A 15,096-nucleotide genomic window follows, 5' to 3' on the forward strand; every position below is an offset into this window, starting at 1 on the left:
GTGAATTACCCTTGGCAGGGGTCGTCAGAAATTCCCTTTCAAGGCCGCTGTCCTGGCAGCCTCACCACAGCTGGCGTGCCAGGACGCTGGGCACTGCCTGCGCCACAGCAGGAGGTGGGTGCAGAGCGGTGCTGGGCGAAGGAGCAGCTGCTGCCAGGCAGGTGGGCGAGCAGCAGCCTGGCCATCTCACAGCTGGCAGGAGCACCGAGCCTGCAGCTCCCTGCTGGCCCGAGGGGCCGATGTCAGGTGCCCGCTATCCCTGGCACATCCAGCTTTGGGGTGTGTGGTGCGTCACCGCACAGCAGCGACAGCTTCGGGGCACCCACGTGCTGCATGTTCATGTGCAGTTGTACCTGCAACATCTCGCTGTCGTGCTGCTGGAGGTCTGCTGGGTGGGCCTGTAACCCCCACAAACAGCCACGCTAGAGCTGCAGGAGCTGCTGGCGGCCATCAGCTCGCTTTTGATGTTGCGCATCACGCTACGTTTCCTGCGTCAGAGACACAAAGCACGGCACTGACCCCGGTCTGGAGCAGGGACCTCCATCGCCCTGGGGGGAATGCGGCTGCAGGAGGGTGGCATCCCCGTCTCTGAGCTGTTAGCCAGGGAGATCACCGGCATGGCTGAGATGGGGCTGGCAGGGGCCCCGTCCCTTCCCCTCACCTCTCGGAAAGCAGAGGGACGCTGGATGACCACTGATGAGGGCAGTGCCTGGAGCCCCCAGCCTGCTTCCCAGGAGACGTCTCCACCATGGGACTTGGGGGGTGGCCCCCCCAGGTGCATCCCCCACCAGGAGCAGGAGCCCAGGCTGAAATCCAGCCCCGGCAGCTCCAGAGGAACCTTTTCGCACCCATCCAGGTGCCCGTGGTCCTGGCTGGCCATGCAGCTCCCTGTCCTGTATTCAGATGGCAGCGAATTGCAATTAAATTTGAACCACTGAAAACAGAGCCCCTAAAAACATCCTCCAAAGAACCTTACCTCCTGGGAAGTGGCAATAAGAAGTTGCTGAAGGAAGGATAATCAAATTAGGGGAACTGTCAGCGAAGTAAAGATGTCCTGTCTGGAGCGGTGAGGGACTTGTTTTCCTTTCTGTGCTGGTGTTGGATGGATTCTCATGTACTCTTTGAGGTTTTTAATATTATAATCAAAATTTACCTGGCATTTATCAGGCTGTCAGGGCTCCAGTGCTCACATACCATTGCACAGTGTTCCTGCGGGCCAGTGCTCTTGGTCAGTTGGAGGGAGATCACTTATTTGAGCCACTTTCCTGGCTGGCTGAGCAGCCAAACTCATTTGCAACCTGAATTTCACAAGAAATTAACCTCTCCCAAAAGGGCTAAAGAAGGTATGAAACTGGGTAAATGTTAAACCTGTTAGAAATTCCTCCCATAAAGTTTCTTCCAGATACATTCCCTTTTTCCCTGAAGTGACAGTATTTTTGAATCATGTTTCCATAAAATCCAGGCACTCCCAGGGGGAGCTGCCCGAGCAGTGCAGTCAGCCCCGGCAGTGGCAGCGGGGTCCCCGGGGCAGCGGCTCGGTCTGGTTTTCAGACCCTGCACGGGCAGGGGCAGGGGTGGGTGCAGGACCCGGCAGCTCTTTGGGGACTGCTGTGCTGGGGCCGGGCTGGGCACAGGCTCCCCAGGGATTTGGGGATGGGGGAGGTGGGTTATCCCTGCCCGCACACGAGGAGCCAGCCTGCTGCACCAGCACATCAAGCGCCGAGACGAGGCACCGTATAAATATTACATCCAACTCCCCAGGTTGCTTTTCATGTCAGACCACCGCCTCCCGGCTGAGCCCTTTGAGTGCGCTATTAGGGTATGTGAACAGCAATTAGCCGGGGTGGCAAAGGGCTGCTGAGCAGAGGTGCAGCTGGGGAGGAGGAATTACGTGAGGTGCTGCCTGCTGCCCGCAGGTGAGGAACCCTCTCCCTGCTGCTGCTGCAAGGCTGCTGCGCAGGGCAGCGGCGTTTGCTGAGCGACTTCAGGGTGCACAACACCCCTGCGGCTCACAGCCCTGCTGCACTGCACCGGCACTGTGGCACCGTACAGGCACCGTGGGGTAGAGGTTGGCAAAGCGCTGCTGCCCAGGCCTGACACCAGGGTGATGGGTGCCTGGAGCAAGCCAACGGGATGGTGTGTGCAGCCCGGCATCGTGCTGTGGTGGCACAGGCTGTCCCGCGCAGCCGCGCTGTGCCATCGTACCTGCATGCTAGCGAGACCCAGGTCTCCCCGGCTGCCTGGGTCCCTGCCGGGCTGCTCGGTACCGAGGTTTTCCGCCACGGCGATGGCTGAAGAGCCTTTCCGTTAGCCTTCACCCAGAAGTACTGGCCCTGGGGGCAATGGCTGTTGCCTGAGAGGTGCTGCAGGGAGAGAGGACCAGGTGAGGCTGTGGGAAGCAAGGGGGAGTAAATGCAAAGAGATCAGTGTGAAGCCGGTGCACAGCATTCCCAGGATAGCTGGTAACATGCTGGGCATGTGAGGTGGCCGCAGGAGGATTTCCCTTCCTGCCAGACAGGGTCTCCTCTCTGCGTGGGGTTTGTCACAATCCTGGTGTGATGTGTGACCCCGTTGGAAGGCGGCACGGCATGCAGGGCTGTTGTTTCTTCCCTGCCAGCCGTGAATCACAAGGAGCAATTCTCAGCCTTCAGTTAGCCTCGGCTTGAAATCTTCATCCCTCTCAAAGGCCGTCGCTGGAGCTGACAGGAGGGGTTCGGGAGCTGCCGCGAAAGCCTTCGCTCACACTGGCAGGGACCCAAGGAGCAGCTCTGCCCGGCAAGACGCTGCGAGCACTGGTGCTGGTGGGGCCGGGTGGCAGGAGATGCCGGCTCAGGCAGGGAGCGAGGGCTGGGACCGGGCACTGCCGGCCCCTTCCCACCAGCACCGCCCCCCCCCAGCCTGCCCCGTGCCGGGGAATGATGAGTTTGGGAGGCCCCAGCGGCGTGATGACGCTTTCTGGGGAACTTGCAGCCCCCCCTAACCCGGAGAGCAGGAATGTCACTGCTTGCTGGGGCTGGGGCTGGGGCTGGCTTGGGCACTGGCTTTTTCTGCCAGCCTGGTGCTTTCTCCGGCTGCCGCTGCCATTCAGGCTGGGGTTGGGAAAACAATAAAGAACAGTGTAATATATGGAAATGAATCCCCAAACTCATACTGTGTCTGTTTTGCATGATTGGTTTCTATTAAATTTCTGCTGTGCAAACACGCTGGCAGAGCCCGGTAGGTTTGTGCGTTCTCGAGAGCAGGAGTCTCTGTGCCGGCTGCTCCAAGATGCGTCTCCGGCAAAGAGCCGCTCGCATGATTGTCCTTTCATTCCCTCCTTCGCAGCCTATTACTTTCTGTGATGATTCAGCTTCGAGCCTCTCATGCGCTTTAAGGGATCGTTTAATATTTAAATACTTGTCACCAGAGCTGGAGGCTCTGAGTGCAGTTGGCAAAGGGTCTCCTCCTCCTGCCAGCCCCCGTTACACCAACAACGGAGCCATGCATGGGCACTGGCAGAGGCCCGGCCCCGCGATGGCAGAGAAAGCAGCGCTCTTAATTACCGAAAGCCCATTTTCAATTCTGTTTCTTCTCTTACTTCGTCTTTTAATCCTAATTACAAATAATCTTAGATGTCAGTCTGAGGAGCAGGGACCTAATCCGATGTGATGGTCCAATTGTCTCTGCCGCTGCATGTGGGTTTGGCTGCGGGTCATGCCGGGAGCGGTGGGACCAGCTCTGATGGTCGAGTCCTCCCTCCGCCGGCTGCCTGGGGGTGGCCAGGGCGTCCGTCCGGCAGAGGCCGTGGCTGAGAGGGGGGCACGTTCCCGAGTGCAGCCCTGGTCTGCTGCAAGCTGATGCTGCTGTGCCCCTCAGCGCTGGCGGGGCCGCGTTCACCAGGAGACATGTGAGTCCTTGGGCAGCCCCAGAGGATGCGCCACTCGACTGGGGGCCGGTGCATCCCTCCGTGCTTGCGGCTGGGTGCAGCTCTGAGCCGAGGTGATGTTCCCAGTCCCGCTCCCCTCCCTGCTGCGAGTGCCTCCCAGCCCCGAGCCTGGCCAGGATTCCCCCACCGCCCCAGTGCCCTGGGGTTTAGCTGGGGCGAAGTCCCCTCTTGGGGCATCCGCTCATCCCCCCGGACCCCAGCGCCTGCCCTGGGCAACAGCAGTCTGCAGCACGGCTCTGCCCGGCAGCGCTGCTGTGGCTGCGGCTGAAGGACGGCCACAGCCTGGGTGGCTTCCCTGGGGCAGCTCCTTGGGCACATGGGCTTGGGATCAGGAGCCAAGCGGGATTTGCAGAGCTGTGAGGACGAGAGGGAAGGCAGGAGCTACTCACCAGAATAACGTCTGTCTCCACCACACCGGTTTCCATGCTCGCTGACTTAGGGAATTACAGCAAATGAACCTACTTTGCAGAAATTGAGGAAAATCCCATTTTGCAAACATTTTTTCAAGACGTTTGCTACGTTCTCTGTTGCTTTGATGCATTTCACCCAATTCTGCCCAAGACTGAGCCACTGAAAAATAAACCCAATGTCTTTGGAAGGTAATAGAAACCAGCAGGGACTTAAAATGGCTCCCTGCACTTATGCCAGTGGCAGGCAGGGCGCTGGCGATAGATAACCTGATGGCATTGGTGCAGCTGCCACTCTGCTGCTGGCTAACACCGTCAGGTCCTGCTCCGTTGGCCTCGGGGCTCCTGGGAAAATCAGCTTGGCTCCTGGAGCAGAGAGCTTTGGAGCGGCGGTGGCAGTTTGCAGGTGGGAGTCTGAGGGGCTGAGGGTAAAATCTCCCAGCTCAATTCACAGCAAAAAAAAGCTGAACAGCCCTGAAGACCATCGGGAGAAGGATGAGAAGGGCTTCTCAGTTTTGTAGGCTTCCATCCACCAGCTCCTGCCGCTCGCCCCATCACCCTGACAAGTGTCTGGCAGCTCCCGCTGCCCGCGCTGCTGCCCTGCTCCTTATCTGGAGGGGCTGCACCGCGAGCCGTGCCGGATGGCTGCACGGTCCTGCCAGGAAGAGCTCTCCGGGCTCGTGGCTCAGCAGCAGCAGTGGGACTGCAACAACTCCTCCAATTTCAGAAAAGCTCTTTCCTGCGAGAGTTTGTGAAAGAGGCCCCAGCCTAATTGGTCCTATTGCCGGCACTGTGGCTAATTCTGGTGTTTTACAGCACCAGGGCTGTGTTTCCTATTGATTTCATAGGTTGCTAATGGTCTTTTTCGTACAATAAGAGGCTTTTGTGGGAAGAACTTAATCCAGTCCTATCACAGGGTGAAATTGCACAGCTTACTGCTTAGATTTCCAGGACGTGATCTGCTTTAATAGCAGAAGGACTTTTATCTAATACATTTAATGCTCCAATATTTTTATGGCACAACAGGTCCTAATTGAGCTGTGTTTCTGTACTGGGAGTGCGGGAGGTTGGGGGTCTGCCAGGGAGGGGGTTGAAGCTGCCGTGGCGCATGGTGGCTCACGGGGACCTTTGCAGTGTGACCGTCACCTTCACCAGCTGCCGTACCAAGCCCTGGCACTGCCACAAATGCATGTTATTAAGGTGATAGTGAGGCTGGGGCTGAAGACAACAGAGCTGTGCAGAGAAGTGGAACTTTGTTTTCCTCAGAGTTATTTTTTTATAAATAATAAAACCCCAGGGTCTGGGGTGCTGGTGCACGGTGCCAGTGAGCAGCACCAGCATGAGCATGGGGTGACGGGCACTTCTTGGGTCAAGGGGGGACCAGGGAAGGGCCAAGTCCTGGACACTGCAGGACTTGCTGTCCTGCAACGCAGGGCAGGCAGGACATGCTCGGGGCAAGCAGGACGTGCTGACATCGAGATGCAGACATGCTGTCCCCAGGATGTAGGACATGCTCGTGCTCGCCTGTGATGCAGGACATGCTCACCCTGCCATGCAGGTCAGCATGTGCTGGCCCAGCCCTATCTCAGCCATGGTTAAAGCAGTTGGGCTCATTTCTTCTCAGGTTTGTGGTGGCTGAGAGCAGAGCTCTGGGGGCAGCGAGCACAGAGGGAATGGGGCTGTGCTTCTGCCTTTGAATTAAGCATGCAGGAGATACCTAAATGGATTGTGACGGCCAGGATTAAAGGTTAGGAAATTTCTCTGTGTATCTTATGTAAATGAGGACTAATGAGGTTTTCATGATTACCTTTAATTAGCCTTTCCACAAGTAGTGGTGATTTATATGGTGTGAGCCTGGATGGATGACACACACAGATACACATGCAGTGGAGCACCTTCATGAAAACTGTTTTTAAAAATGAATCTGCAATATGCAAATTACCTATTAAATGCTCAAGAAAAAGATTTTAAGGGGGAAAAAAGGCACAAGCAAAGCACCAGCTCTGCAAGAGCTCCAGGGCTGTGGTGTGCTGGGGCAGCAGGCTGGGCTGCGCCGTGCCTGCTGTTCATGCCGTGGGGGACGCTGCTGCCCTCATGGCCGTCCCACGTGGATGAGTCTGGGGTGACCCTGTGCGGAGCAGCCGTGCCTGGTGCCTGGCACAGGGCATCCCCTCCATGGAGGGTCTGCAGTCCTAGGGGACTTCTGCAGAGGATGCTCGATCAGCCGTGGCCGTGGGTGCTGGGCGTCCCCTCCTCCCCTGCCCCTTCTTGCTAGTTGGCAGCTTCGGGCTCTGGCAGCATCACCTCCTGCTCTGCTGCACACTGGGGAGACGTCATGTGGATGCTGAGCTCCCCAGCCTGCGGGTGGGCAGCTTCTTGGAGCTGTCCTCAGCGTCCTGTTTGTCTTCAAACTCAAACAAAACCAGGAGATTTCCATGGCCAACAAAAGACAAGAATCATCGTTTCTTTTGGTTGCAGAGAGGTATGTGGAAATGAGGCCTCCAGAAGCTGAAACCCGTGCAGCAGATGGTGAGAATGAAGGGAAACATGCAAGCCCATGTCCGGGGCTGTGCTGGGCGAGCAGCAGTGCTGGGTGCCGGGTGTGCAGTGAGCGTGCCGTGCGGTGCTGGTACTGGGTGCTACCGCTGGGTCCTGTGGTCGCCTGGCCCTAAGACCTGCGCAAAGTTGTTTTGGGGAGAAATGGATTTAAACTGGAGTCAGAAGCAGCTCCCCTTGGATCTTCCCTCTTCATGCTGAAGAGGTGGAAAATGGTATTGGGTGGGAGGAGAATGCATCGTACCAAGAGACAACAGAGTGAGTGAGTGAGATGGCTTGGACAACTACGTCCAATTAGCTTGACATTAGTCCTGGGCAAAGGAGTGGAAAAACTAATGCAAGATTCAATTAATGGGAGAATTAGAGCCTGGGAATAGAAATTCATGCCTGTCAGCATGGTTGAAAAGAAGTAGGTCCTGTCAAACCAACCTGATTTCATTCTCTGATGAGATTATGAGTTTGGCGGTGGCACAGAAATAACAGGCTCCGGACAGCATTTCACTCAGTGCCGCAATGCTCTGGTTAAAAAGGTGTCAGAAAGTGGATTAGAAAATGAGGCTGAAGAACCGGGAGGGACTATTGCCACTGTTGCCATTTTGCAGCCGGGTGGTGGCGGCGGCATCTTCCCGGGGAGCCGCATCCTGGTTGGGGTTGCGGGAGCGCCGGTGTGCAGTGCCACGGTGCCACGGGGCACTGGCACTCGGTGCTGTAGCAGTGTGAACGGAGGAGAGACGTGAGTAATGTTCACGCTGCTCTGGGGCAGTAAATCACCCAGCTCGCACGGGAGCGTGTGTGCTGCCCTCCCTAAGTTACACACTGGGTCTCCAGGGAAAACGCGCATTTGCAGAAAATGTCAAGTTTGCTTTATTTTCCCAAACCGTTATGTGAAGATGATTCTGAGTGTAGCAAAAGCAGCGGAAACTGTGCCCAAAGTAAGACCCAAATCCATCTGATTATGAATGAATTCAATTAACCACCATATTCCCTTTTATCGGGGCTCTAGCCACAGCCAGATTTACACAGCTCTTGCCTCAGCCCTCCTCACCACTTCGGGGCCTATTTCAAGGTGAAGGCAGAGGTCCCTGGCTGATTTAGCACCTGGCTGGAAGCCGCACTCTGCCCGGGTTGCTGTCATCTCCAGTGCCCGGAGCCCTGGGCAGGGCCTCGTGCCCGCAGCCCTGTGCTGCAGCATGAGCTCCTCTCTCCGCGGAAGCCGCCGGTGCTGCCGAGCAGGCGCTGCTGGGCTTGCCCGGGAAGCACCGCGGCTGGGGGGCAGCCGACTCCTGCCCCATTCATGGCGTCTGCTCTCAGGACCTGGTTCCTCCTCCAGGAGTTTTCAGGCAGTTTTGGGACGTGCAGTCTGCCACCCGCTGTGCCAGAAGCCAGAAGACTGCTCAGCTCCGTGCTCACGGCCGTTCGCCTTGCTGGCTGCCACGCTGCTGGAGCTGCACGTGGGCAGACGCACGGTGCTCCCCGCCGGTAACTGCTGAAGGTGTGCTGGGGGCCTGCTAGCTCCCTGCTTGTGAGAACATGGGGCCTGCTAAAGTCCTTTATTGCTGTTTTTTAAATACTGCTTTTTGTTCTTAAAATCCAACACTTGCACAGCCGTGCTAGCCGTGCTTGCAGACCGGTACAAATCCCGCGCTGCACTAGAGCTCCTGGGGGAGAGGAAGCAGCCAAGAGCAGGAGAGCAGCGCGGACACACGTGTGTTCACTGCCGACAGCCGCCCGCCCTGCGTCCCCCCCGTGTCCCGAGGGGCCGGGGCCGGCTGGCACGGACGTGCTCGCCGGGAGGGCTGAGGCGGCAGGGCCATGCCGTGGCAGGGCTGTGCTGCCCCGTGCGTGCTCCGCTGGGGCTGCTCAGCCCCCGGTAAACATTATGGACCCCACGTGTCCTTCGCACGCAAAGGACCCCATTAGGGTGCATTAGTAAGCCATGACTGATTGCCTTTCTTCTCTAAAATAGTACAACAGCTTTTCAAACACACCAGTAATGAAAATTTTATTGCAGCCGGCTTGATCTCCTGCAGGTCTGTTGTTTCAGATCAGTGTGCTGGCAGGTCAGAGCCCACCCAAGGCCCACAAGAGCTGCCACAAAATGCTGAGTGGCCACGGGGAGCGGCTCACAGAGCAGTGGGGGCTTTGCTGGAGGTGCCAGCTGGTGTGCTCCCGGCAGCGCCCATCCCAGCATCGCGGCTGCCGTGGGCATGGTGCTGCTGCTGGGGCTCCTCTGCCAGGAGCTGCACTGGCAGCAGGAGGGGAAGGCCATGCTCAGAGACTGCATTTGGGGTGCTCTTTGCATTCCCCCAGCTCCGGCAGCTTGGCCAGCAAGGCAGACCCTCACTGCAGGCCTGCCCTGTCCCTGCCCTGTAAGCACCCCACTGTGCTGTGGGGCTCCTGCTCTCCCTGATTCGCTTCCAGGGCCACTCCAGCCCAATTTCTTTTTGTTTTTCAGTCTCCTGCTGGCCGACTGTCTCACTGCGCATCCATGCATCCGCTTCCCTTGCACTGCCCTGGGCTCTCATGTCTGTAGGCAATGGGTTCCCCCAGATTCCAGGAGGCTGGAGTGAGAGAGGAGGAAGGGGTTTGCACGCTGCTGCAGGACACTCTCTGCCGGGACAGGGCTGCCAGCATGGTGCAGCATGGCAGGGGGGGACGGGGTGTGCATGCCATGGGGTGTGATGGCCAGGGCATGTCTGGGTCTGTGCAGTGGCCTGGGGCAGTACCTGGCCAGTACACTGGGGCCAGCAGTGCCCCAGATCTCTGATGCCCGCTCAGGGATCCCAGGGCGGTGCTCGGGCATGCTGTTGGTAATGTCCTGACTCCTGTTTCCCTGGGCTGACTTAAATAAAGTGCAATAAGGCAGCACTGACTGCAGGGACTGCCCTGTCCAGGGCAACATGCTCCCCTGGTGCAGGCGGCTCGTCACAGCCGGAGTGACTTGCCGCCCCGTGCCCGGGCACCCACCAGTGCCGCTTGGCTGCAGCAGCTGGAGGATGCTGCCTGTCCCACGCTCCCCAGGAAGATGATGGGCAGCGGAGCTGGTGGCTGCTGAGTGCCCCGCAGGAGCCGCACGGCTTCACCACCGCCGCTACCTTTTCCAATTTCCCTCTGGAAATTGTTTCTGTCAATATTTTAATTTCATTTGGGCTGAGCAGGCGGAGTGGAGGCAGCGCATCCTAAGCAGATCATTTGTCTCCTGCTCCGGATCACGGCGGGGGCCCAGCACGTGAGATGATGCTGGCGGCTCCTCACCGATGGAGCCAGGGAGCCAGCTGGGCAGGACGAGCCAGGGCAGGAGGGCACCGAGCCCCACCGCCCCACTCACCCAGTGCCCTGCTGCAGGGGCAAGACCCTGCCCACTGGCCAGAGGCAGGTCCGGGATTTGGGGCAGGACCCGTCGGTCCCTCTGGCGGGCTGCGCAGGGCCACCATGCTCCCCCAGCACCGTTCAAGCGCAGGGGAGTCTGGAGCCCGGCTTTGCAAAGCCCTGTGCCACAGAAGATCCCAGCTGGCTGGTGCGCCGTGCGGCATGGCAGAGCGGGAGAGCCCCTTGCTCTCTCCTCCGCTTTTCCACGTGTCTGCAGCTGCCATTTCTGCCAATGAGGTATGTTCATCTGGGGAAAGAAACAAGGTCTTAACCAGATGGCAGGGCTAATAAATTGCTCAAGAAAGGCAAACTAGTACATGCAGCCCGCGTCTCCTCTGCATATCAGTTGCAAAGTGCCAAAAGAAATCCATCTCAGGAATTATTTCAGAGAGGGTAATTTCTGTTTCCCACTTGCTGTCATACATTAGAAATATCTGAAATGCCTCCAGTTGGTTACCAGTGGTGAGGAGCAGCCAAAGGCTGCCATGGATGAGAAGCACTAAAAGAAAATAAATTAGCCTCTTGCACTCAGCCCTTCCCTCAGCTGCTGAACCACAAGTGACGAGCGGCTGTTGCTTAAGTAACGACCAGAATAATGAGGAGAACAAGCTCTGCAAGGGAATATTAACTCAGAGAAACAATATTTTCTCCCCCTTTTGAAGTTTGCCCCGGGCAGCCCCTGTCCTGGCATAGAGGTGAACCACGTCCCACCAGAGCAGGCAGGGAAGGGTGCCAGGTGCCGGTGCCAGGGCAGCCCTGTGGCTGTCCCGCAGCATCCTCTGCCCTGCACCTCCATTGCCGATGCTCTTCCCTTCCTTTTGCCTCATTGATCCCATGCCAGTCCATCTCCTCCTGGCTTAGCCAGGTGTAAACCCCACCATGCTTCTCATAACCACCCAAAACCAGTTGCCTGCAACCAGGGGAACCAACACCACCGATGCTGGTCACACACAGTACAGCACTGCTCACACACACACTCGCACACCAGCCCTGCAATAAGGTAAGAGCCCAAGGAGAAGTGAAAAGGCCAGATTGGACTATGCAGCTAAACCACATGTTTTCAAGCAGGCTGGCCAAATTAATTTAAGCAAGTAGCTGGAGCATCCAGAAGCTCATTAATGGCCATGTCTGAGCCTCGCTTCCAGGTAATGGGGGCAAGGGGAGCCTGCCGCTAACGAGCAGTGAGGGCAGGAGCTGCAACGTCGGGGACCGACCGCTCTGCTTATGGTCGCAGGGTGTTTGCAGAAACTGCAGCCAAGCTGACAAACAAGGAAACCACTTGTGAGCACCTAGGAGTAAACAAGGAGATGAGGAACAGCCAACACGGATCTGTCATCCAGAGTCAAATCGTGTCATCCAATCTAGTTCCCTCAAGGACAGGGACCCTGGGGGCTGGCAGGGCCGGGTGCAGGTGATGCAGCATTGGCCATTTGTTTGCGCCCACGAGCAGCATCCTGGTGGGACCCGCTGCCAGGCGAGCCCCCACACGTCCTCCTGGCCAGGCACCTCCCGTCCCTTCCGAGCCCCCTGCAAAGCCATGGGCGTTCGCTGCCGGTGTTGGTGGGCGCAGCTGGAGAGGAGCACGCGGATGGAGGGACCTGCCCTGGCTCTCGCACCCTCTACAGGAGAAGTGGCAGTGGGACTCCTCTGAGCCTGGTGTGACTGTTGGCACAGGGCTGGTGCCTTGGCTCTCTCTGCAAATGGATTAGCCAGGGCAGCTAGCGGTAAAATGAGGAGATTTCCACCACGAGGCACCGACATCTCCTGCCCAGGGCCACACCATGGGCTTGTTCAGCAGAGCCTGAAGTGCAGGTCCTCTGTGCAGCCAGTAAAATACAGCCCCATATTTTCTGTCACTTCTGCAGCTCATCTCTTTATAGCCTTGGGCGATCTCTGGTTCGGGTGCAGCCCGGCCAACCCAGGGCAGCCAACCCAGGGCATCCGACAGTGCTTCTGCTGCGGGGACATGGCCGGCTGCACATGCATTCCTGTTATTTGGAGGCATGAAATGCCTTAATCACAGCCTTGTTAATGTGCACCTTGAGCATCGGCAATCTGTCCCCTTTTATTTCTCTGCTTGCAGCTCACATTGCTCTAACTGCTGGTTTCGCTAATTCCAGTGAACGAGCCACTGCACAGGGGCCACAGTGGCTCCAGTTCTCTGGCGAAGCTGAGTGACCGCAGACAGGGACAGAGCTGGGCTAGGGGGAAAAGGCAGGAGACCGAGAATGGCGTCTCACGCTATTTTGGATCTGCTTTATTGGCAATAAGAGATGCTGTCATTCTGCGCAGCATCTCAGGCACCCTGATAGCACCTGGGAATCATACCAGTGTGGTCCTGTCCCCACATCTTCAGTGACTCTGCTCCATCACCTCCATGTTTCCCTTGGAAACTGCTTCAAGCTGAGCACCCAAAGCTGCTAATTGCTCCTGAAAGCATGGGCACGCTGTGCCAGCTGGCTGGGGAACAGCCTAACCCTGCTCGCTCCTTGGCGTTTCCTCATTATAAATAATTATCATTGTGTGAGCCGTTCTGCTCTGGGTGTCACTACCCGTCTGTACCGTGACTGTGGCAGCTGGAAATGCAGTGAGTGACTGGGCTTGATGCCGGTAAAGCGGTAAAGCACAGGGCCAGGCACCCTCCCGGGGGCACTGAGCACCCCTGGTGGTGGCCCCAGGGCCAGGAGGAAGCAGAGTCAACCCGGAGGCTCACTGTGGCCCCTTTGCTCCGGCCAGAGCCACCGGCACTGAGCTCCCCTGCCGCAGCTCCGCGGACACCGTGTGCCCGCCTGCCCTCCCAGGCTTGTCTTGCCGGTATTTCATATTTCACAAAGCCAAGGGGGTGCGTTTGTCCAGTTCCTAAAAGGAACGACCCAGTTTTGAGCCCCGCTGTGTTCTAACGAGCATTTTAAGGAAGTTCATCCCTCTGATGATGTAAACCAGGAGCACTCCTGAATTTCAATTCCTTTATCTGCTCTGGCTGTCTGAGTCATCTGGGGAACATTACCCTGACTTACTGCTCCTCGTTTGTATCCAGTAACAATTATATGGGGGTGCAATTTTGAGAACTACCTCATTTCACAGTGTGTGATTAATGATGGAAATCTTCTTTCCCATTTAGCAGTTTGTTAGATACCTGTTGCAGCTGCAGCTATCCCCAGGAGGACACGTATTCACTTAATGTGTCATCACAGGGAAAACAAAGTAGAAGAATCTACCAAAAAAAGGCAACGAAACAAACCTGAATGGGGCCATAAGTTTTCTTTGTCTTGTTTCCCTCCAACACCCTTTTCTATCCATCCCACAGGTGTGAGCAATGGCGAAGAGGTCATTTCACTGTGTGCTCTCCCCAAGGGAAATACCAGGCTGTCTTCATCTTAAACTTTCCTGTGGGTGTAATTAATCCATTGAGCGACTGGTGTTGTAGGGGCTGTGCTGCCCACCTCTGCAGCGCTGGGAGCACCGCGCTGGTAGGTGCAGTCCATCTTGTCCCAGACGGTGCCAATCACTGCAGGGGCCTCTGGGGATGGGTTTCGTGGTGCTTGGCTGGTCAGAGAGACATAACCACCCAGGCAGCCACGCTGGCGTGCCTCCGGCTGCTCCCGTGGGACTGTGAGGCCACAGGCGGGATGATCTCTCCGGCTGGTCCCATGGCCAAGCCGTGGCGAGCAGGGGTGGCCGTTGCATTAATAATGCAGACGTACACTTCTGGTGGGCCTTCCCCGCTGGGCTTCCTTGGATTCATGTCACGATAAGATTTTCTTGCTTCTAATCCTCCAGGGTCATCACAGCGCGGAGGAATCTGCCTCAGCTGCCTTAGCTTGTAGCGGGATCGCCGCCTGCCTGTGGGCTCTCCTGGGAGCCTGGCACCCCCGGGATGGAGAGGGGCTGCCCATGTCTGGGGTCAGACCCACTTCCCAGGGTGCGGGCAGGTCCTCAGGTCTTGGTGGTGAAGGTGGTGGGAGCTGGAGGGGCTTTCAGCTCCTGCCATCACTGGGGACAGGCTGCACCGCTGCCTTTGCCAGAGGCCACACGGCTCCGGCGTCTCCCCCCACTGAGCTCCGTAAATGCAGGGCTGGCTCTGAAAAGCGAGGAGTGTCTTGCAGGTGCTGCCTTTTGGGCTGGAAGCAGAGCACAGAGCGTGCAGAGCCCATGGGCAGCGTGCTGTCCGGCCCCACGGAGGGCGGCAGGAGCAGGCAGGGTCTCTAGGATGGACTCATCGGGGCTGGGCTGGTGCGCCCAATGCAGAGGGGAATTGTGCCGTGCCGCTGGCAGAGCCCGTGCCTGCGGGTGGCCTGGCCGTGCGCCGTGGCTGAGCCGGGGCAGCGACGGTGTGGCATGTCTGGCTGCTGCCGGCCGTGGCGGCTGCCGTTTCCAGGGGAGGCAGCTCTTGGCAGCATCTCTGCCTTGGCAGGCTGTGGCCACAGGAGCGACGGCATTAAAATGCTTGTGTTGATCTGGCAGAGGCAGCTGTGGGACATCAACAGGCGATGTTTTGCTGGGAAAAAGGAAAATGACAATACTTTCCATCAAAATTATTATAGCGCTGTCCCTTAGAGTCAACAGCCCGAGAGCTGTGAGGGAGGTTTTCTTGTTTGCTTTTTTTTGCCTAACAAGGAGAGTTTTAATGGCACTTAGCACAGCTCTGGCCACAAGGCACCTCGGCTCCAGGCCATCCAGCGTGCTTGCGGTTCGTGCTAATTGCACCAAAGCACATGGCATTGCTGAAATGATGCTCCCAGACTGGGGCCAGGGGCCGGTGTCGGCGTGAGGAACCCTCCCTGCTCCGCTTATTTCTACAGAGACGCACATCTGAACGAGCTTGTCAAGTGAAATTTT

The sequence above is a fragment of the Haliaeetus leucocephalus genome, unplaced genomic scaffold (assembly GCF_000737465.1).
Source record: "Haliaeetus leucocephalus isolate CR32 unplaced genomic scaffold, Haliaeetus_leucocephalus-4.0 Scaffold295, whole genome shotgun sequence".
NCBI classification, from domain to species: Eukaryota; Metazoa; Chordata; class Aves; order Accipitriformes; family Accipitridae; genus Haliaeetus; species Haliaeetus leucocephalus.